Source organism: Oreochromis niloticus, unplaced genomic scaffold (assembly GCF_001858045.2).
Source record: "Oreochromis niloticus isolate F11D_XX unplaced genomic scaffold, O_niloticus_UMD_NMBU tig00003727_pilon, whole genome shotgun sequence".
NCBI lineage: Eukaryota > Metazoa > Chordata > Actinopteri > Cichliformes > Cichlidae > Oreochromis > Oreochromis niloticus.
The window spans coordinates 5,509-27,296 of NW_020327938.1; the positions used below are offsets into that span (position 1 = coordinate 5,509).

The 21,788-nt window shown below is 38.9% G+C and overlaps 1 long non-coding RNA gene across 1 annotated transcript; it reads left to right on the forward strand.

Annotated features, from left to right (window-relative positions):
- The first annotated feature begins 335 nt into the window (after positions 1-335).
- Positions 336-702, forward strand: LOC112845252 (uncharacterized). Its single transcript, XR_003218042.1, has 2 exons — positions 336-435; positions 619-702. It is a non-coding gene; the product is annotated as an uncharacterized LOC112845252 (long non-coding RNA).
- Positions 703-21,788: the final 21,086 nt, after the last annotated feature.

The following is a 21,788-nucleotide window of genomic DNA, read 5'->3' on the forward strand; positions in this document are numbered from 1 at the left end:
TTAGCTTTGGGGAGGGTGGGTTTCGCGAACACCACCGTCTTTGAGGAACCCAGAACCTCCTACACACACACACACACACACACACACACACACACACAAACGAGGCAGTGAGGAGGAGAAGGAGGTTGTTGCTACGCCCGCGTCGCGAAACCAGGGCTCATTGTGTGTGCGCCCGGAGCAGCTACGGGGAAACACGTGGGACAACCGACCAGTTTGGGGTCATGGTTTATTCAACGCTTATTTTCAGTGTGGTCTAACTTGGTAATCTGATCTGAAAGACTTTCCCTGAATGTGCCTTAATTTCACCTCTTTTTCCTTTCTCCTTTCTTAGCTTACTGAAAATGTTGGCGACCAAAGGCCGGATTCAGGGACGTGTGCTGCTTGTGCTACTCGCGTTACGTGGGCAAACTGCTCGCTGTCATCATCGATACAAAGGTAAAGTGCAATCCCAGGGTTGTGTGCTGCTTGTGGTACTCGCTTTATGTAGACAAACTGCTTGCTGTCAACATCGATACAAAGATAACAAAAGAATACCCTAGTGTAACGTAGTGTTTCATGTTTTGTTTTGTTTTTTTCTAGAATGATTCAAATGTAACCATCGTTTCCCCAACCCCGCAGGCTCTGCGACCCGTGAAGAACTGAGACTCCTTCTGGTCGGTAAAACAGGCTCGAGAAAGAGTGCGTCCGGAAACACCATCCTGGGGGATGCGTACGCTTTCAAAGAGGATGTTTCGCCCGAGTCTGTCACCGACGGCTGTCTCAGAAAAGAGGCAGAGGGCGAAGACATAAGAAAAATCGCTGCGATCGACACTCCGGGGCTGTCTTCTGGATGAAATAGATGAAATGATTGTGGATTTCAATGGAGGAAACCACTACACCAACGAGATGTATAAGGCGGCCCAGAAGAAACTCGAAAGAGAAAGGCTGAAGAGGAGAAAGGAGGAAGAGCAAAGAAAAAGGGAAGAAGAGGAGAGGATCGAATTGAAGGAGCGGTGTAAATTCTTCGGCCTCGCTTCCCTGGGATTATTTGGCGCAGGAGCGTACTTTACATCTTATGTTCTCATGGGGCTCGGTGGAGCCCTTGGATATTCTCAGTAAAATTGTACACTGACAATGTTCGCTTGGCTAAACCCACCCCGTTTCTCCTTGTTACACTACGAAGGCTGAGTTTCATTTCACTTGTTTTCTCGGATTTCTAGTTCTAATGCAGTCTATGTACTTACTTACTTACTTACTTACTTACTCGCTGAATGTTTGCCTATGCTGTAGCTGTTCTATGAAGTGGCTATAAACAACGACAAAAAAATAAGCCCCCCTTTCTAATATTTTCAAAAGAAGGCGATTGTCTCGTTCGTTCGGAAACTTTTTTTTTGTCAAAACCGTCTTCCTCGCTCAATACCGAGGGAGATAAAAAGAAAGAGATGGACTCTGCACCCCTGCGTCGCGACGAGGAGGACCGTTCCTCGGACAGCTCAGCTGACAGTTCCTCGGAAGAGGGGGAGATACTGTCCGACGCGGAGTGTGATGGAGTGTGATGGAGTGTGATGCAGCGGCGGGCGAGCGGCAAGACGCCGAGCTTGACGGTTGGGCGTCTTCTTTACTCGTCGATACCGTGAAAACTGCGGTGTATCACCTACTCGACATAGTGATCAACGAGTACCGCACCGACGCGTGCAACGGGTGCAAGATCAATCACCCCAGCCAGAGACAACACGAGTGTCTGCGAGTCTTGGAGGATGACTTTTACGCCGAACATTATTACAGCATCAGGAAAAGACTCCTCACGCCTCGTTTCATTCCTTCCATTCAACGTCTCCTGATCGCCCACAACATTGAAGCGGACGACGTCAAGGTCGGCACCGTGGCGGAGAAGCTGTTGCATGAGCTGAAATCGGCGAGGAAAATCTTCGACGCCATCACCGAGGCCTACGACAAACTGGTGGGAGAGGATGTGGTGAAAATCGGCCAGCTGCGACTGGTCACAGAGTGTTACAAAGGAGGTTACTGAGATTCGTTTGTAACGAAAGGCTGATTCTTTCAATGCACGCATCCTACGGTGATATTTTTATCATGTATTCACAGCCACCGGAGGCGCTGTACAGCACCGAGCGCCTGAAACACGGACAGTTTGTTGATATTGTAATCAAAAATAAAGCCCCGGGGGGGAGGGGGGCGTTTTAAAAACGCACCCCCCCATTGCGCATGTCCCTAAATGGTATGCCCTGGATAGGTCATCATTTCCCTCTGTGGCTGCCACTCCCATTTCAATTTTTCTCCTAGTTTCGGGCAGGCTCTATGACGTTCGTCCACAGGAGGCGCTGTACAGCACCGAGCGCCTGAAACACGGACAGTTTGTTGATATTTTTTCATGTAAACCTTTTTTTTTTCATGTAAACCTGTTCTTGACATATCTACTGAGATTCGTTTGTCTTGAAAGGCTGATTCAACCCCGTTGTTGACTTTTATTTTGCCTTCCAGATTGCCTCAGTTGTATCGTGAGTGTAATTTCAAATAAAATAAAATAAAACTCAGAAGCGTCTGTGTGTTGTATTCTTCTTCTTCTTCTTCTTATTATTATTATTATTATTATTATTATCATTATTGTGATTATGCTTCATTTTCATGTACTGGGGTATCAATGACCCCCATGCTGCCGCAGCAGCTTCTGTGCGTGGTCCCCAAGTGCTACGTTTTCTTTCCCAATCCCCTGAGTGCCCCAGAGCGATTCTAATGGGTTCCATTAGAATCGCTCTGGGGCACTCTTCGACCACAAATGATCGTTCTGTTTTTTTTTTTTCACATTTTCATTCACCTGTCTCTACTAAGGGTGGGGTACTCTGGGACCCCGGGGTCTGGGGCTGCCCCGAAGGGGAGCACAAGTGTTAGAATCGCTCTGGGGCACTCTTCGACCCCAAATGATCGTTCTGTTTTTTTTTTTTTACATTTTCATTCACCTGTCTCTACTGAGGGTGGGGTACTCTGGACCCCCGGGGTCTGGGGCTGCCCCGAAGGGGAGCACAAGGGTTAGAATCGCTCTGGGGCACTCTTCGACCCCAAATGATCGTTCTGGTTTTTTTTTTTTTACATTTTCATTCACCTGTCTCTACTGAGGGTGGGGTACTCTGGGACCCCCGGGGTCTGGGGCTACCCCGAAGGGAGCACAAGGGTTAGAATCGCTCTTGGGCACTCTTCGACCCCAAATGATCGTTCTGGTTTTTTTTTTTTTTACATTTTCATTCACCTGTCTCTACTGAGGGTGGGGTACTCTGGGACCCCCGGGGTCTGGGGCTACCCCGAAGGGGAGCAGAAGGGTTAGAATCGCTCTGGGGCACTCTTTGACCCCAAATGATCGTTCTGGTTTTTTTTTTTTACATTTTCATTCACCGGTCTCTACTGAGGGTGGGGTACTCTGGGACCCCCGGGGTCTGGGGCTGCCCCGAAGGGGAGCACAAGGGTTAAAGTCCGATGAGGCGTTCAGGTAGTGCTTGGAAATTTGAGCATCAGTTTGAACAGCAATATTGAGCATATATATTTCTCTGTCATAGGTCGTGTCCAAATTCATGGGCTGCATCCTCCTGAGGCCGCATTTGTAGACCGATTACGTCACAGCGACGCGCCGAAGGCTGTCCAAATTCATAGGCTGCTCCGAATGCAGCCGACAAATGGGTCCTCATTTTCCCCGAATTTGAGGATGGGTCTGATGTATCCTTCTTTGCCCACCATATCCCAGAATTCATAGCGCGGCCCAGCCAAACTCTAGTTTCCAACAATGGCGGCCGGTACTACGTTTTAAAATTACTCTTATTAATTTTTCTGGGTCACAAAATAAACTTTTAACATATTTTCAGGCGAGAAAGTAGCTGTGTAAACATCAAATATCTGCTCGGTTTATCAAGATATCGCATATTTGGAAAAGTGCTTCGACGTTTTCGGAGACGCCTGCTACCCACCAGCTCGATAGCGAGCCGGGAGCTCGAGGGTCACTGAAGCCGCCAAGAACGGCACAACTCCCGGCACATCATTTTCAGATCACCGCGGACTTTCGCTACTCGGGTTAAACGTAGTATATAAGTACCTGAGACAACCTAAAAATGTTATTGTTGGGCTTTTTCAGTGTTTTGTTTGTTCGTGAGTAAATCGGCTTGGCTGAGATTAAAGTTATTAGATTAGATTCGATAAAATAAAACTTTATTAATCCTCCGAGTGGGTTCCTCCTTGGTTTTTATACAGCTGACTAAACGTCAAACAGAAAACTGATCAAACAGAAGTGTGAGACGGTCGAGAATTTACGCAAGTGTCCCGTTATATTTTACATAGCAAGGAGCAGACGGCCGAGTTTATTAAACTCCACCGAGACAGCGGTGACGTTAATCAGAAGGCTAGACTGTCCAATTTCACTGCCGTTTACTTCCAGCCTACCCGACCGTCTGAGGACCCGGCCCACGTAAACCGCGAAGGCCGGGTCCTCAGGAGGATGCAGCCCATGAATTTGGACACGACTATAAGGGAAAAAAATACACAAGACTCATCAGCATACAAATTGGTACTTTTTGCCTGAGTATTAGCGAATGAGTGACATACAGAGAAAGAGGGCAACTGGCATTAAACGAGAAAATAAAAAGTATTTCATCTTGAATTGTTTTGTGGGTTTTATTTTAAGACTACTTTGAGTGTATTCGTAAGGAGTAAAACTATACAGACTAAAAACAGAGACATTAAATGAGATTAGATTATTTAAAATGTGGGAAAATCCACTACAGACAGGTAGATGCTGTGAGCTTTAATTATCCACTCAGAAAGGATTATTTATTATTATTTATTTCATCAACTGACTATAACTGCCCAGATCTGAAAAACCTGTGTGCAGTCCACCAATACACAATAAGCTTGAATTTAAAAGGCCAAGGAGAATGCTCTATTCAGTCGGCTTATACTAACTACTGACATACTGTTAATCTATGGCAAAACCCTGTCAAATCTGACTTGTTGTACCTGTTGACTTAATCTAACTCCAACCGCTTAGTTGTAACAGAAATTTTTAATATGAATCAACAGACATTTTTACATTTAACCTTGGCAGAGTGAGACAGAGCTCATTAAGCAGGCAGGTGTGAGCCTGGTTGCTATAGTGACGGCACCCAATTGCTCCATACACACAGACATGCACCTCACTTTTGTTGCTTAAAATGAACAGAAAAGTCAGCCAGAAACAAATCGTTCCCAAATGAAGAGCACATGTTGTATTGACAAAATTCTTTCACCGTGAGCGCCAGCAATGTCTAGTGTACTGAATTCTCAGTTTTCATGCCTGTGGAGTTTATTATATGGACGTGGTGACAGTGTAAAGACAGCCTGCTCTTCTGATTTTCAAACGAACCTTCTGAGCCATTTTAACATTAGAGTCTATGGAGGAGTTGGAGGGAGGAGGCTGTGCATTGGTGACATTTATGAAAGAACCATAACACCTAGTACAATAGTAAACACATTGGATGAAAGAGGACAGCGATGGCTACGTTTTGAGGGTAAAATCAGACCTGTAGAGCAAATGCTGCGGACACAGCAGCAGTTTTAAAAAAGATTTTAAGATTAATTTTTTCGCTCCTCTCACTCTAGCAGTTGAGCAGTCTCACTCTAGCCCCAACATTCCGTCCCATACACACCCATTATAAACTCTGAAACGGCTGAAAAAACATCATGAAACTTAAACTGGAACTGAAGAAAAAGTATAACAGATATTGAAAAGATAAATACAAGTTGAATAGTTGAATGTCTTGTCTTCGTTTTAAAGTTTGAATGGTGGCTCTATGTCAACGTATGTTGAAGTAGATACAGTTTGAAAATGAGTAAGTTGAATGAGGATTTGAAGGGTCTCCCCATTGAAATACATGGGAAATTTTTGTTGAAAAAAGTTGAATAAAATTAAAAATATAAATGTTAAAAATGAGAAAAATAGAAGCACACCATTCCAAAAGAAGAGGAATCTAACGGTGTTTGAATGGTTTTTCTAATTTGAACGGTTTTGAAGGAGATAGTCGGCGAAAAACGTACGGAATAGGAAATAATAACTAGAAAGTGCATTTTCTGAAGAAACTGCAGTGTGAATGCTTGAATCTGAATGTATGCACTGAAATGAATTAATTGCTGAATTTTAAGTGAAAAATAAAAATGTTGAATGAGCTGGAAAATACAGAGTTTTAACCTGAAAACAAAAGTGCAGAACTTTTGAAAGCTGATGTTCACACAAAAGAAGTTGGAAAATAGCTGAAAAGTTTTTAAATTAAAATTTGGAAAACCTAAGAAATGAGAACAGAAAATTTAGAGTCAGAAAACATCTGAATGAATATTAAAAGTTCATATTCTTTGAATCACTGAATGACTAAAGTGTAATCCCTCCACTTGGATCCACACACTTTTAAAGGTTTACATCTCTGAGCTTTGAAAGACATGCTGTTGGAAAGAGAAAAACGATGGCTTCGTTTTGAGGGTAAAATGATGGCTGTAGAGCAAACACTGTGGACACAGCAGCAGTTGAAAGAGAAGTGTTTAAGATGAATATTGGCAGAGTGAGAGACAGAGCTCGTTAGGCAGGCAGGCAGGTGTGAGCCTGGTTGCTATAGTGACTGCACCCACTGGCTCCATACACACGCGCACAGACATGCACCTCACTTTTGCTGCTTAAAATGAACAGAAAAGTCAGGTCGAAACAAATTGCTCCCAAATGAAAAGTACAGGTCCTATTGACAAAATTCTTTCACCGTGAGCGACAGCAATGTCCAGTCTACCTAATTCTCAGTTTTCATGCTTGTGGAGTTTATTATATGGACGTGGTGACAGTGTAAAGACAGCCTGTACTTCTGGTTTTCAAACGAACCTTCTGAGCCATTTTAACATTAGAGTCTATGGAGGAGTTGGAGGGAGGAGGCTGTGCATTTGTGACATTTATGAAAGAACCATAACACCTAGTACAATAGTAAACACATTGGATGAAAGAGGACAGCGATGGCTACGTTTTGAGGGTAAAATCATACCTGTAGACCAAACACCGTGGACACAGCAGCAGTTTTAAAAAAGATTTTCAGATTAATTTTTTTGCTCCTCTCACTCTAGCAGTTCAGCTGTCTCACTCTAGCCCCAACATTCCGTCCCATACACACCCATTATAAACTCTGAAACGGCTGAAAAAACATCATGAAACTTAAACTGGAACTGAAGAAAAAGTATAATAGATATTGAAAAGATAAATACAAGTTGAATAGTTGAATGTCTTGTCTTCGTTTTAAAGTTTGAATGGTGGCTCTATGTCAATGTATGTTGAAGTAGATACAGTTTGAAAATGAGTAAGTTGAATGAGGATTTGAAGGGTCTCCCCATTGAAATACATGGGAAATTTTTGTTGAAAAAAGTTGAATAAAATTAAAAATATAAATGTTAAAAATGAGAAAAATAGAAGCACACCATTCCAAAAGAAGAGGAATCTAACGGTGTTTGAATGGTTTTTCTAAGTTGAACGGTTTTGAAGGAGATAGTCGGCGAAAAACGTACGGAATAGGAAATAATAATAACTAGAAAAAATTTGCATTTCCTGCGAAAATGCTGTGTGGATGCCTTAACGCTGAAGTTGCCTGCTGAAAATGACTGAAAAAGATGAAAAGCTGCAAAAATTGTATGGCAGTAAAGAAACTGAAAAATTATGCTGAAAACAAGTGAAAAAACAGAAACTTTTGCTGAAAAGAGGTGAAAAGGCAAAGATTCTGTTTCAAAGGGGTACAGAAGTTCAAATTTGTACTGAAAAGAGGTGAAAAGGTTTCCTCTGAAATGAGCAGAAGATACTGAGATTTGTATTGATAAGAGGTGAAAGGCTGAAAATTCTGCATAAAATAGGTGAATCAGCAGAATTTCTACTGAAAAGAGGTAAAGAAGTAGAATGTTGCACTGAAAACAGGTGAATCAGCAGAATGTCTGCTAAAAAAGAGATTTCTGTTGAAAACACCTGAAAAAGCTGGGATTTGTGCTGAAAAGGGGTGAAAACACTCACAATTCTGCTGAAACGGGGTGAAGAAGAGGTGTTAGGCTGTTGAGAAGAGTTAAATAAGTTGAACTGATATGTTTGAGTACAAATACTATGATTTGGCAATAATACTGCGTTTTAGCACAACTCCTGAGATTTGATTGAAATACTATGATTTAGAAGAAATATTATGACTTTGTACAAATACAATGTTTTGGCACAAATACTATGATTTGGCAGAAATACTATTATTTAGTAGAAATACTATGATTTACCAGAAGTACAAGGTTTCTACAAAAATACTATGATTTTGCAGAAATACTATGCATTAGTAGTAATACTATAACATCACAGATATATGATGATTTTGCAGACATTCTGGTTTTACACAAATACTATAATGTGGCAGTATACTATGTTTTAGCACAAATACTATGATTTGCTATAAATACTATGATTTGGCACATATACTATATTCAGCAGATATACTATAACAAAACATAAAGTCTACGACTTAGTAGTAATACTATAACATAATAGATATACTATGATTTTGCAGACAGTCTATGTTTTTGCACAACTAGCACAATATGGCAGAAATACTATGATTTGGCACAAGTACTATGATTTAGTAGAAATACTCTTATTGGCACAAATACTATGTTTCAGTACAAATACTACGATTTGGCAATAATACTGGGTTTTAGCACAACTACTGAGATTTGGGTGAAATACTATGATTTAGAAGAAATACTATGACTTCGTACAAATACAATGTTTTGGTTCAAATAATATGATTTGCAAAAAATACTATGATTTGGTACAAGTACCATGATTTAGTACAAATACTACAATTTCGCTCAAATACTATGAAATTGCAGTGATACTATGATTTTGAAGGAATACTATGATTTGGTAGAAATACTATGCCTTAGTAGTAATACTATAACATAGGAGATATAATGTGATTTTGCAGACATAGTATGTTTTTGCACAAATAATACGATTTCGCTCAAATACTATGAAATTGCAGTAATTCTATGATTTGGCAGAAATACTGTACTTCGTACAAATACAATGCATTGGTACAAATACTATATTTTGATTTCAATACTATGATTTGGCACGAGTAGTATGATTTAGTACAAATACTACGAATTGGCAGAAATACTGTGACTTAGTAGTAATACTATAACATAACAGATATACTATGATTTTGCAGAAATTCTATGTTTTTGCACAAATACTACAACAACTACTACTACAAATACTACAAGAAATACTATGTTTGGGCAGTAATACTATTATTTGCTATAAATACTATTATTTGGCACATATACCATAATCAGCAGATATACTATAACATAACAGAAATTCTATGACTTAGTAGTAACACTAAAATAACAGAAATTTTAACTGGCGACAAATAACATGATTTGGCACAAATACCATGATTTGGCAAAAAGATACCATGATTTGGCACAAATACGATCATATTGCAGAAATACTATGATTGGGTACAAATACTATGATTTGGCACAAGTACTATGAATAAGTACAAATACTATGATTTGGCAGAAATACTATGTTTTAACATAAATAATATCTTTTCACAGAAATTTCTGCTAAAAGGTACTATTTCTGCTTTTTAGCAGAAATACTGTAATTTTGCATAAATACTATGATTTGGGATAAATACTATGATTTGGCAGATATACTATATTCAGCACATAAACTATAACATAACAGACATTCCTGCACTCAGTAGTAATCTCATAACATAAAATTAATATTATGGTTCTGCCCCCAAACCATGATTTGGCACAAATACCATGATTTTTCAAAAATACTATGATTTAGCAGAAATACTATGATTGAGCAGAAGTACTAAGATGTAGTAGAAGTACTTTGATTTAGCACAAATACTATTATGGAGGAGTAATACTTTAACATGGGAGAAATATTGATATACACACACACACATACACATAGAGCAAAGTGTACAGGGGCTGTTAAGAGTCTGGGCTTGGTATATCTAGGTCAGCTAAATTGGCTGCACCTGCTGTAATCAGCACTTACACACACAGACACAGAGACAGCTATGAGTTTTCTGCAGTGTATTTCTCACATTCAGGATTCCCCTCGAACAAATGGCCATAATTTCCTAACCGTAGGGGCTAGAACGCTCATTCTGACACCGATTTGTTCAGAAGAGATGGGGAAAACTTCAGGCCTTCATAATTCAGAGATAAAATATAAATTATTGAAGATATATGACTTGTAATACACTGTAACTGAGTAGAGGCGAAGCAAAACTGCCTTGACTTGCCCTCAAACAACGTTTTGTAACTCTAAATCTATATGGAGCATCAAAATCATTCTTTCACCGTAAGAAACAGCAGGCTTTGGTGAACAGTCATGGAAATTCTCAGGTCTCTGTTGAAATCAATCAAAAAGATATGACGAGAGAAAAAAGTGCCTCATTTCCAGAGTTTGAAATCTGAAGAAATCTGAGCGAGGGAAAAATTTCCTACCCTCAAACAAGTGTAATTCATGGCCAAACGGTAATAGGTGAGGAAAAAATTCTTGAATTGTGAGCATCAGGGATGTCTGAAGATATATTGGCACAAGCGTCATGTCTCAACTTTGTTTCGTTAAGGAGATATGACGATTTGAAAATGCCTCTCATTAGAGAATTCCAGCGCTGATTTTGAAGAAACTCTCCATTGAGTTTCTATGGAGAGTTTTGAGACTTTATGTTACTCTGAGGAGATTTGCAAAAAGTCTATAAGTCCCACAACAATGATAGTGACATTTTCTGAAAGCCAGCAAAAATACCTACGTTTTGATTTATAATTTGTGTGGGTTGAGTGGAAATTGAGCGAGTAGCAAGAAGTTGTTCAGACATGAAGAGAAAATTCAGAAAGGACGAGTGCACACTCTGAGTTAATTGCATAGCAACCATAACAACGCATGTATTTTCTGAAAAATCACAATTTTGCAACTGAAAACTTAAAGAGGTATAAAATTAAAATGGTAGAAGATCTGAAAAAGCTGAATCATTCAGGAATAGCCCAATAGTCTGAGAACATTTTAAAGTTTGAATGGAGTTTCTAGGTGAAAGTATGACAAAGTAGTTAAGTTTCAAAAACAAGCAAGTTTTAGCAGAATTGTGGAAGTTTTCCATTCATTTCAATGGGACAAATTAAAGGAAAAAAGTGTAATATTTTAAAAAGTATAAGAGTAATAAACACCAAAAGTCATAGCACACATTAGCAGAAAGAGCAGAACAGTATAGAGTTTGAACGGAGAAAATCGGCTGAAAACTGAGGCAGTAGATAGACGGCAAAAAACGTACGGAAGTCCTAAGAATAATAATAAAGAACTTGAAAAATTTGCATTTCCTGCGAAAATGCTGTGTGGATGCCTTAACGCTGAAGCTGTCTGCTGAAAAGCTGAAAGAGATGAAAAGTTGCAAAAAGTTGCATGGTGGTGAAAAAAAAGATGTCACCCTGAGCAGGATTCGAACCTGGCCCTGTTGGTTTCAAGGCAGCTCCTCATCTCACTGAGCTAAACTCACTCTCTCAAAAAAGAGGAGGAGAGACCGACAATTCTGCTAAAATGAGCAGAAGCTGCTGAGAATTGTGCTGAGAAGAGGTGAAAAGGCTGAAAATTTTGCAGAAAAGAGGTAAATCAGCAGAATAGCTGCAGAAAAGAGGCAGAACAAAAGAGAAAACTGAAAACAGGTTTTGCCATGACCGGGATTTGAACCTGGCCCTTCTGGTCTCAAGGCAGCTGCTCATCTCACTGAACCAAACTCATTCTCACAAAAACAAGAGATGGAGCAACTGACAATTTTGCTAAATGAGCAGAAGCTGCTGAGAACTATGCTGAGAAGAAGTGAAAAGGCTGAAAATTTTGCAGAAAAGAGGTGAATCAGCAGAATTTCTGCAGAAAAGAGGTAAAGAAGCAATAAGTTGCGCCTAAAAGAGATGAATCAGCAGAATTTCTGCTCAAAAGAGGTTTTTTCTGAAAACAGCTGATATTTGTGCTAATAAGAGGTGAAAAGGCTGAAAATTTTGCAGAAGAGGTGAACATACTTCACACTGTGTACATTATAACATACCATAATAGACCCATTTCTGTATTATACTTACACATCTCTATTATTGCTAATTTATATTGTAATATATCTATATCACGACTAAAGCACTTTCTGGATGGATGCAAACCGCATTTCGTTGCCCTGTACCTGTGACATGTGCAATGACAATAAAGTTGAATTCTATTCTATTCTATTCTAATAAGCAGAATTTGGGCTGAAAAGAGGTTTTTGCTGAAAACAGCTGAAAAAGCTGGGATATGTGCTGAAAAGTGGTGAAAAGGCTGAAAACTTTGCTGAAAAGAGTTCAATCAGCAGAATTTCTGCTGAAAAGAGGCAGAAGGTTCTGTATGTAGAAAAAGAAACACTGTAGAACCATGTGTGAAATAAATAAAGAAATGAAATGAAAGAACAACCTGGTTCTGCTCAAATTCACCAATCAGAGGTACTGCCTCAGTCTGCTTCATCAGGCTGTGTACTTGTTTCTGCCATGGAGCGTTAACAAGAATCTGAGGTCCATATTAGAAAAGCTGCTAAAATCATAAAACTTTGCAGAATTGTAATAAATTAGCAATATAAATTACAGGTCTGTGATAGTGTATAAATTTGTAGTGAAAAAAAAAAAAAACGTGGAGCAAGGTGGGATTGAACCCACGACCTTTGAGCTGCAGAGCCGTGTCATTACTGATTGCGCCACCTGGAAAGGGGGCGGCGGTCTGAAAGACAGATACTTGGGCAGTCAGAAAATAGATCGCGGTGAGAGGCGAAAAACGCCGTTTTTTGGAGTTACAAAACGTCGTGTAACTCAAAAACTAGGAGGGCTAGCAGCATAATTCTTGTACTGGGTGAATCAGCGGACTTTGGTGTATTTTGACTGCGATTTTCATAGCTCGTTCTACCTCCGTCGCGGAGATATGACGAGAGAAGAAACGGCTTCATTTTCGGAGTTTGAAAACTGAGAGGAGGACAGATTTCCACCCATCAAACAAACGTAATTCATTGCTCAACGGTAAGATAATTGTAAAAACTGCTTCCACTGTGAGTGTCAGCAGTGTCTGAAGATATATTGGCACAAGCCTCATGTCTTAACTTTGCTTTGTTAAAGAGATATGGCGATTTGAAAATGCCTCCCGTTTCAGAATTTCAGCTCTGAATTTCAAAACCTCCCCATAGACTTTGAATGGGGACTTGTCAGACCTTGTGTCACTCCGAGGCAAATTGCGAAAAAACGGTAAACCTCACAATAAAGATAGTGACATTGTCTGAAAGCCAGCAAAAATACCTACGTTTTGATGTATAATTTGTGGGGATTGAGTGGAAATTGAGTGAGTAGCAAGAAGTTGTTTAGACATGAAGAGAAAATTCAGAACGGACCAGCACTCACTCTGAGTTAATTGCACAAAATTGTGGAAGTTTCCCATTCATTTCAATGGGACAAATTAAAGGAAAAAAGTGTAATATTTTAAAAAGTATAAGAGTAATAAACACCAAAAGTCATAGCAGGAATTAGCAGAAAGAGCAGAACAGTTTAGAGTTTGAACGGAGAAAATCGGCTGAAAACTGAAGTAGTAGTTAAGCGGAAAAAAACGGAGCAACTTGAAGAATAAAGTATAAAGAATAAAGAGAAACAGGAACTCAATAGTGTGGAAGCCCTTTAGGGCATCCACACAATAAAGAACTAGAAAAATTTGCATTTCCTGCGAAAATGCTGTGTGGATGCCTTATTGCTGAAGCTGTCTGCTCAAAAACTGAAAAAGATGAAAAGTTGCAAAAAGTTGTATGGTGGTGAAAAAAACAAAAATTGCCCTGAGCAGGATTCGAACCTGGCCCTCCTAGTCTCAAGGCAGTTACTCATCTCACTGAGCTAAACTCACTCTGACCAAGAAGAGGTGGAGAGACGGACAACTCTGCTGAAATGAGCAGAAGCTGCTGAGAATTGTGCTGATAAGAGGAGAAAAGGCTGAAAATTTTGCAGAAAAGAGGTGAATCAGCAGAATTTCTGCTGAAAAGAGGCAAAGAAGCAGAAAGTTGCGCTGAAAAGAGATGAATCCGCAGAATTTCTGCTCAAGACAGTTTTTCCTGAAAACAGCTGAGACTTGTGCTAATAAGAGGTGAAAAGGCTGAAAATTTTGCAGAAGAGGTGAATAAGCAGAATTTGGGCTGAAAAGAGGTGAAAATTCTGAAATTTCTGCTGAAAAGAGTTCAATCAGCAGAATTTCTGCTGAAAAGAGTTCTGCAGAACTCTTTTCAGAATTCTGCTGAAAAGAGTTTTTTTTTTGCTGAAAACAGCTGAAAAAGCTGGGATTTGTGCTGAAAAGTGGTGAAAAAACTGAAAATTTTGATGAAAAGGGGTGGAAAAGCTGAAATTTGTGTTGAAAAGAGTTAAAAAAGTTTAACTGTTAACTGAAAGAAATGTTGCCATAAGCGGGATTTGAACCCGGGCCTCCCAGTCTGAGAACGGCTGCTCATCTCACTGAGCTAAAACACGGCTCAACCGGGCAAGGAAAACTAGTGACCCCACTGATAATGTGCAAAAAGGGGCAAAAAATATTGCAAAAAAAATTCAATATCTCAAAAAGTATAGAAGTTATGAGCACCCAAAGTCATAGCAAACATTAGCAGAAAGAGCAGAATTTTTTAAAGTTTGAACTGAGAAAATCGGCTGAAAACTGAGGGAGTAGTTAAGCGGCAAAAAACGTACGGAAGCAACTTGAAGAATAATAAAGAACTAGAAAAATTTGCATTTCCTGCGAAAATGCTGTGTGGATGCCTTAATGCTGAAGCTGTCTGCTCAAAAACTGAAAAAGATGAAAAGTTGCAAAAAGTTGTATGGTGGTGAAAAAAAAAAAAATTGCCCTGAGCAGGATTCGAACCTGGCCCTCCAGGTTTCGAGGCAGACAATTCTGCTGAAATGAGCAGAAGCTGCTCATTTTTTGTGCTGAGAAGAGGCGAAAAGGCTGAAAATTTTGCAGAAAAGAGATAAATCAGCAGAATTTCTGCAGAAAAGAGGTAGAACAAAAGAACAAAAGAGAAAACTGAAAACAGGTTTTGCCATGACTGGGATTTGAACCTGGCCCTTCTGGTCTCAAGGTAGCTGCTCATCTCACTGAACCAAACTCATTTTTGCAAAAATAAGAGATGGAGAAAGGGACAATTTTGCTAAATGAGCAGAAGCTTCTGAGAATTGTGCTGAAAAGAAGTGAAAAGGCAGAAAACTTTGCAGAAAAGAGGTGAATCAGCAGAATTTCTGCAGAAAAGAGGTAAAGAAGCAATAAGTTGCGCTGAAAAGAGATGAATCAGCAGAATTTCTGCTCAAAAGAGTTTTTTTCTGAAAACAGCTGAGATTTGTGCTGATAAGAGGTGAAAGGGCTGAAAACTTTGCAGAAAAGAGGTGAATCAGCAGAATTTCTGCTGAAAAGAGGTAAAGAAGCAGAAAGTTGCGCTGAAAAGAGATGAATCAGCAGAATATCTGCTCAAAAGAGTTTTTTTCTGAAAACAGCTGAGATTTGTGCTGATAAGAGGTGAAAAGGCTGAAAATTTTGCAGAAGAGGTGAATAAGCAGAATTTGGGCTGAAAAGAGGTGAAAATTCTGAAATTTCTGCTGAAAAGAGTTCAATCAGCAGAATTTCTGCTGAAAAGAGCTCTGCAGAACTCTTTTCAGAATTCTGCTGAAAAGAGGTTTTTTTGCTGAATACAGCTGAAAAAGCTGGGATTTGTGCTGAAAAGTGGTGAAAAAAATGAAAATTTTGCTGAAAAGGGGTGGAAAAGCTTAAATTTGTGTTGAAAAGAGTTAAAAAAGTTTAACTGTTAACTGAAAGAAATGTTGCCATAAGCGGGATTTGAACCCGGGCCTCCCAGTCTGAGAACGGCTGCTCATCTCAGTGAGCTAAAACACGGCTCAACCGGGCAAGGAAAACTAGTGACCCCACTGATAATGTGCAAAAATGGGCAAAAAATATTGCAAAAAAAATTCAATATCTCAAAAAGTATAGAACTTATGAGCACCAAAAGTCATAGCCTACATTAGCAGAAAGAGCAGAATTTTTTAAAGTTTGAACTGAGAAAATCGGCTGAAAACTGAGGGAGTAGTTAAGCGGCAAAAAACGTACGGAAGCAACCAGAATAAAGTATAATAAAGAATAAAGAGAAACAGGAAAACAATAGTGTGGAAGCCCTTTTAGGGCATCCACACAATAAAGAGAAACAGGAAAACAATAGTGTGGAAGCCCTTTAGGGCATCCACACAATAAAGAGAAACAGGAAAACAATTGTGTGGAAGCCCTTTAGGGCATCCACACAATAAAGAGAAACAGGAAAACAATAGTGTGGAAGCCCTTTAGGGCATCCACACAACTAGAAAAATTTGCATTTCCTGCGAAAATGCTGTGTGGATGCCTTAACGCTGAAGCTGTCTGCTGAAAAGCTGAAAAAGATGAAAAGTTGCAAAAAGTTGTATGGTGGTGAAAAAAAAACATGTTGCCCTGAGCAGGATTTGAACCTGGCCCTCCTGGTCTCAAGGCAGCTACTCATCTCACTGAGCTAAACTCATTCTCTCAAAAAAGAGGAGGAGAGACCGACAATTCTGCTAAAATGAGCAGAAGCTGCTGAGAATTGTGCTGATAAGGGGTGAAAAGGCTGAAAATTTTGCAGAAAAGAGGTAAATCAGCAGAATTTCTGCAGAAAAGAGGCAGAACAAAAGAACAAAAGAGAAAAATGAAAACAGGTTTTGCCATGACCGGGATTTGAACCTGGCCCTTCTCGTCTCAAGGCAGCTGCTCATCTCACTGAACCAAACTCTTTCTCTCAAAAACAAGAGATGGAGAAACTGACAATTTTGCTAAATGAGCAGAAGCTGCTGAGAATTGTGCTGAGAACAGGTGAAAAGGCTGAAAATTTTGCAGAAAAGAGGTGAATCAGCAGAATTTCTGCAGAAAAGAGGTAAAGAAGCAATAAGTTGCGCTGAAAAGAGATGAATCAGCAGAATTTCTGCTCAAAGGCAGCTATTCATTTCCCTGAGCCAAAGTCATTCTTACAAAGAAGAGGTGGAGAGACGGACAATTCTGCTGAAATGAGCAGAAGCTGCTGACAATTGTGCTGATAAGTGGTGAAAAGGCTGAAAATTTTGCAGAAAAGAGGTGAATCAGCAGAATTTCTGCATAAAAGAGGCAAAGAAGCAGAAACTTGCGCTGAAAAGAGATGAATCAGCAGAGTTTCTGCTCAAAAGAGTTGTCTTTTTTCTGAATACAGCCAAAAAGCTGGAATTTGTGCTGAAAAGGGGTGAAAAAAATGAAAATTTTGCTGAAAAGGGGTGAAGAAGCTGAAGAAGCTAAAGTATACTAAATCAAAGTATTTGTGCTAAAACATAGTGTTTCTGCCATATTGTGGTACTACTACATTACAACATGAATACGGATTAAAGATGAAAGAAACTGGCAACAGATTCCTCCACTACAAACCAGTCTGATACCACTTCTTTGCAGTGTTCACGTTTACTAAGGCACTACCCAAAAGGCGCCACAAGAGGGCACTCCAACACAAGAGATGACCTATGTACACTGATGCACTTAGTAACAGTCAGAGGTGAAAAGGCTGAAAATTTTGCAGAAAAGAGGTGAATCAGCAGAATTTCTGCAGAAAAGAGGCAAAGAAGCAGAAACTTGCACTGAAAAGAGTTTTTGTTTTCTGAAAACAGCCAAAAAAACTGGAATTTGTGCTGAAAAGGGGTGAAAAAAATGAAAATTTTGCTGAAAAGGGGTGAAGAAGCTAAAGTATACCAAATCAAAGTATTTGTGCCAAAACATATTTTTTCTGCCATATTGTGGTACTACTACATTACAACATGAATACGGATTAAAGATGAAAGAAACTGGCAACAAATTCCTCCACTACAAACCAGTCTGATACCACTTCTTTGCAGTGTTCACGTTTACTAAGGCACTACCCAAAAGGCGCCACAAGAGGGCACTCCAACACAAGAGATGACCTATGTACACTGATGCACTTAGTAACAGTCAGCCTCCTTGAATTGGCAGAAATAATGTGATTTAGTAGTAATACTATAACATAACAGATATACTGTGATGTTGCAGACATAGTATGTTTTTGCACTACTCATTTGTACTGAAAAAAATTAGCAATATAAATTACAGGTCTGTGAAAGTGTATAAATTTGTAGTGAAAAAAAAATGTTGACCAAGGTGGGATTGAACCCACGACCATTGAGCTGCAGAGCCGTGTCATTACTGATTGCGCCACCTGGAAAGGGGGCGGGCGGCTGAAAAACAAAGACATCAGCAATCAGAAATAAAAGAGATTTCTGTTGAAAACACCTGAAAAAGCTGGAATTTGTGCTGAAAAGGGGTGAAAAAAATGAAAATTTTGCTGAAAAGGGGTGAAGAAGCTAAAGTATACCAAATCAAAGTATTTGTGCCAAAACATGGTATTTCTGCCATATTGTGGTATTTGCGCCACAAAAGTTACTACATTACAACATGAATACGGATTAAAGATGAAAGAAACTGGCAACAAATTCCTCCACTACAAACCAGTCTGATACCACTTCTTTGCAGTGTTCACGTTTACTAAGGCACTACCCAAAAGGTGCCACAAGAGGGCACTCCAACACAAGAGATGACCTATGTACACTGATGCACTTAGTAACAGTCAGCCTCCTACTTAGCCACTACGTAATACAGCGATATTACAGTGTACAAATTCACATAAATTTGCAGGGGGAACAAACAAAGCAGGAACAAGCCCAAAACAATCAAATAACTGTGCTGCCATAGCTATCGCTAACTAGCACATACGCTAAAGGTAACTAAAACCAATACACACAAGTAGCAGGGTAAACATCTTAAGCATGGAACATTAACTCACGTTTATGTGACACACACCATCCCCAACAAATACAGGATGGGCTATTTGCTCCCCTTCCCAGCAGCTCTCTCCTCAATCGTTAGCCCAGGAACGAAGGAAGACCATCTAGCTCAGAAGTCCCATGAATTCCCTCACTGCTCAGAGGCTGCTGGGTAATGTAGCTCACAATAACACAGGTTTTTCTACAAGCACAAATACTATAACATAGCAGAAATACTGTGATTTTGTTGAAATACTATGCTTTAGGACAAATAGTATGATTTGGCAGAAATACTATGTTTTAGGACATATACTATGATTTGGATCAAATACTATGATATAGCAGCAATACTATGTTTTGGTACAAATGCTGCGTTTAGGCACAAATATTATGATTTGGCAGACACTATGATTTAGCAGAGATAATATGATTTGGCAGAAATACTACACTTTGGCACAAATACTATAATTGAGTGCAAGTACTTTAAGATAACAGAAATACTATGATTTAGCAGAAATACAATGTTTTTGCAGAAACACTGTAATTTCACTCAAACACTATGAAATAGCAGTAAAACTATGATTTGGCAGAAATACTATGTTTCAGTACAAATACTATGACAAAGCAGAAATACTACGACTTAGAAGTAATACTATAACAAAAGGGATTCCTCAAAATACTATGAAATTGCAGTAATTCTCTGATTTGGCAGAAATACTGTACTTCGTACAAATACAATGCTTTGGTACAAATACTATATTTTGATTTCAATACTATGATTTGGCACAAGTAGTATGATTTAGTACGAATACTACGAATTGGCAGAAATACTGTGACTTAGTAGTAATAGTATAACATAGCAGATATAATGTGATTTTGCAGACATAGTATGTTTTTTCACAAATAGTACGATTTCGCTCAAATACTATGGAATTGCAGTAATACTATGATTTGGAATACTATGATTTGGTAGTAATACTATAACATAACAGATATACTATGATTTTGCAGAAATTCTATGTTTTTGCACAAATACTACAACAACTACTACTACAAATACTACAAGAAATACTATGTTTGGGCAGTAATACTATTATTTGCTATAAATACTATTATTTGGCACATATACCATAATCAGCAGATATACTATAACATAACAGAAATTCTATGACTTAGTAGTAACACTAATATAACAGAAATTTTAACTGGCCACAAATAACATGATTTGGCACAAATACCATGATTTGGCAAAAAGATACCATGATTTGGCACAAATACGATCATATTGCAGAAATACTATGATTGGGTACAAATACTATGATTTGGCACAAGTACTATGAATAAGTACAAATACTATGATTTGGCAGAAATACTATGATTTAGCAGAAATACTATGTTTTAACATAAATAATATCTTTTCACAGAAATTTCTGCTAAAAGGTACTATTTCTGCTTTTTGGCAGAAATACTGTAATTTTGCATAAATACTATGATTTGGGATAAATACTATGATTTGGCAGATATACTATATTCAGCACATAAACTATAACATAACAGACATTCCTGCACTTAGTAGTAATCTCATAACATAAAATAAATATTATGGTTCTGCCCCCAAACCATGATTTGGCACAAATACCATGATTTTTCAAAATACTATGATTTAGCAGAAATACTATGATTGAGCAGAAGTACTAAGATGTAGTAGAAGTACTTTGATGTAGCACAAATACTATTATGGAGGAGTAATACTTTAACATGGGAGAAATATTGATATACACACACACATACACAGAGAGCAAAGTGTGCAGAGGCTGTTGAGAGTCTGGGTTTGGTATATCTAAGTCAGCTAAATTGGCTGCACCTGCTGTAATCAGCACTTACACACACAGACACAGAGAGAGGTGTGAGTTTTCTGCAGTATATTTCTCACATTCAGGATTCCCTCGAACAAATGGCCATAATTTCCTAACCGTAGGGGCTAGAATGCTCATTCTGACACCGATTTGTTCAGAAGAGATGGGGGAATCTGCAGGTCTTCATAAATCAGAGATAAATATAAATTATTAAAGATATATGACTTGTAATACACTGTAACTGAGTAGAGGCAAAGCAAAACTGCCTTGACTTGCCCTCAAACAATGTTTTGTAACTCTAAATCTATATGGAGCATCAAAATCATTCTTTCACCGTAAGAAACAGCAGGCTTTGGTGAACAGTCATGGGAATTTTCAGGTCTCTGTGGAAATCCATCAAAAAGATATGATGAGAGAAAAAAGTGCCTCATTTCCAGAGTTTGAAATCTGAAGAAATCTGAGCGAGGGACAAATTTCCTATCCTCAAACAAGTGTAATTCATGGCCAAACGGTAATAGGTGAGGAAAAAATTCTTGAATTGTGAGCATCAGTGACGTCTGAAGATATATTGGCACAAGCGTCATGTCTCAACTTTGTTTCGTTAAGGAGATATGACGATTTGAAAATGCCTCTCATTAGAGAATTCCAGCGCTGATTTTGAAGAAACTCTCCATTGAGTTTCTATGGAGAGTTTTGAGACTTTATGTTACTCTGAGGAGATCTGCAAAAAGTCTATAAGTCCCACAACAATGATAGTGACATTTTCTGAAAGCCAACAGAAATACCTACGTTTTGATGTATAATTTGTGGGGGTTGAGTGGAAATTGAGCGAGTAGCAAGAAGTTGTTCAGACATGAAGAGAAAATTCAGAAAGGACGAGTGCACACTCTGAGTTAATTGCATAGCAACCATAGCAACGCATGTATTTTCTGAAAAATCACAATTTTGCAACTGAAACTTAAA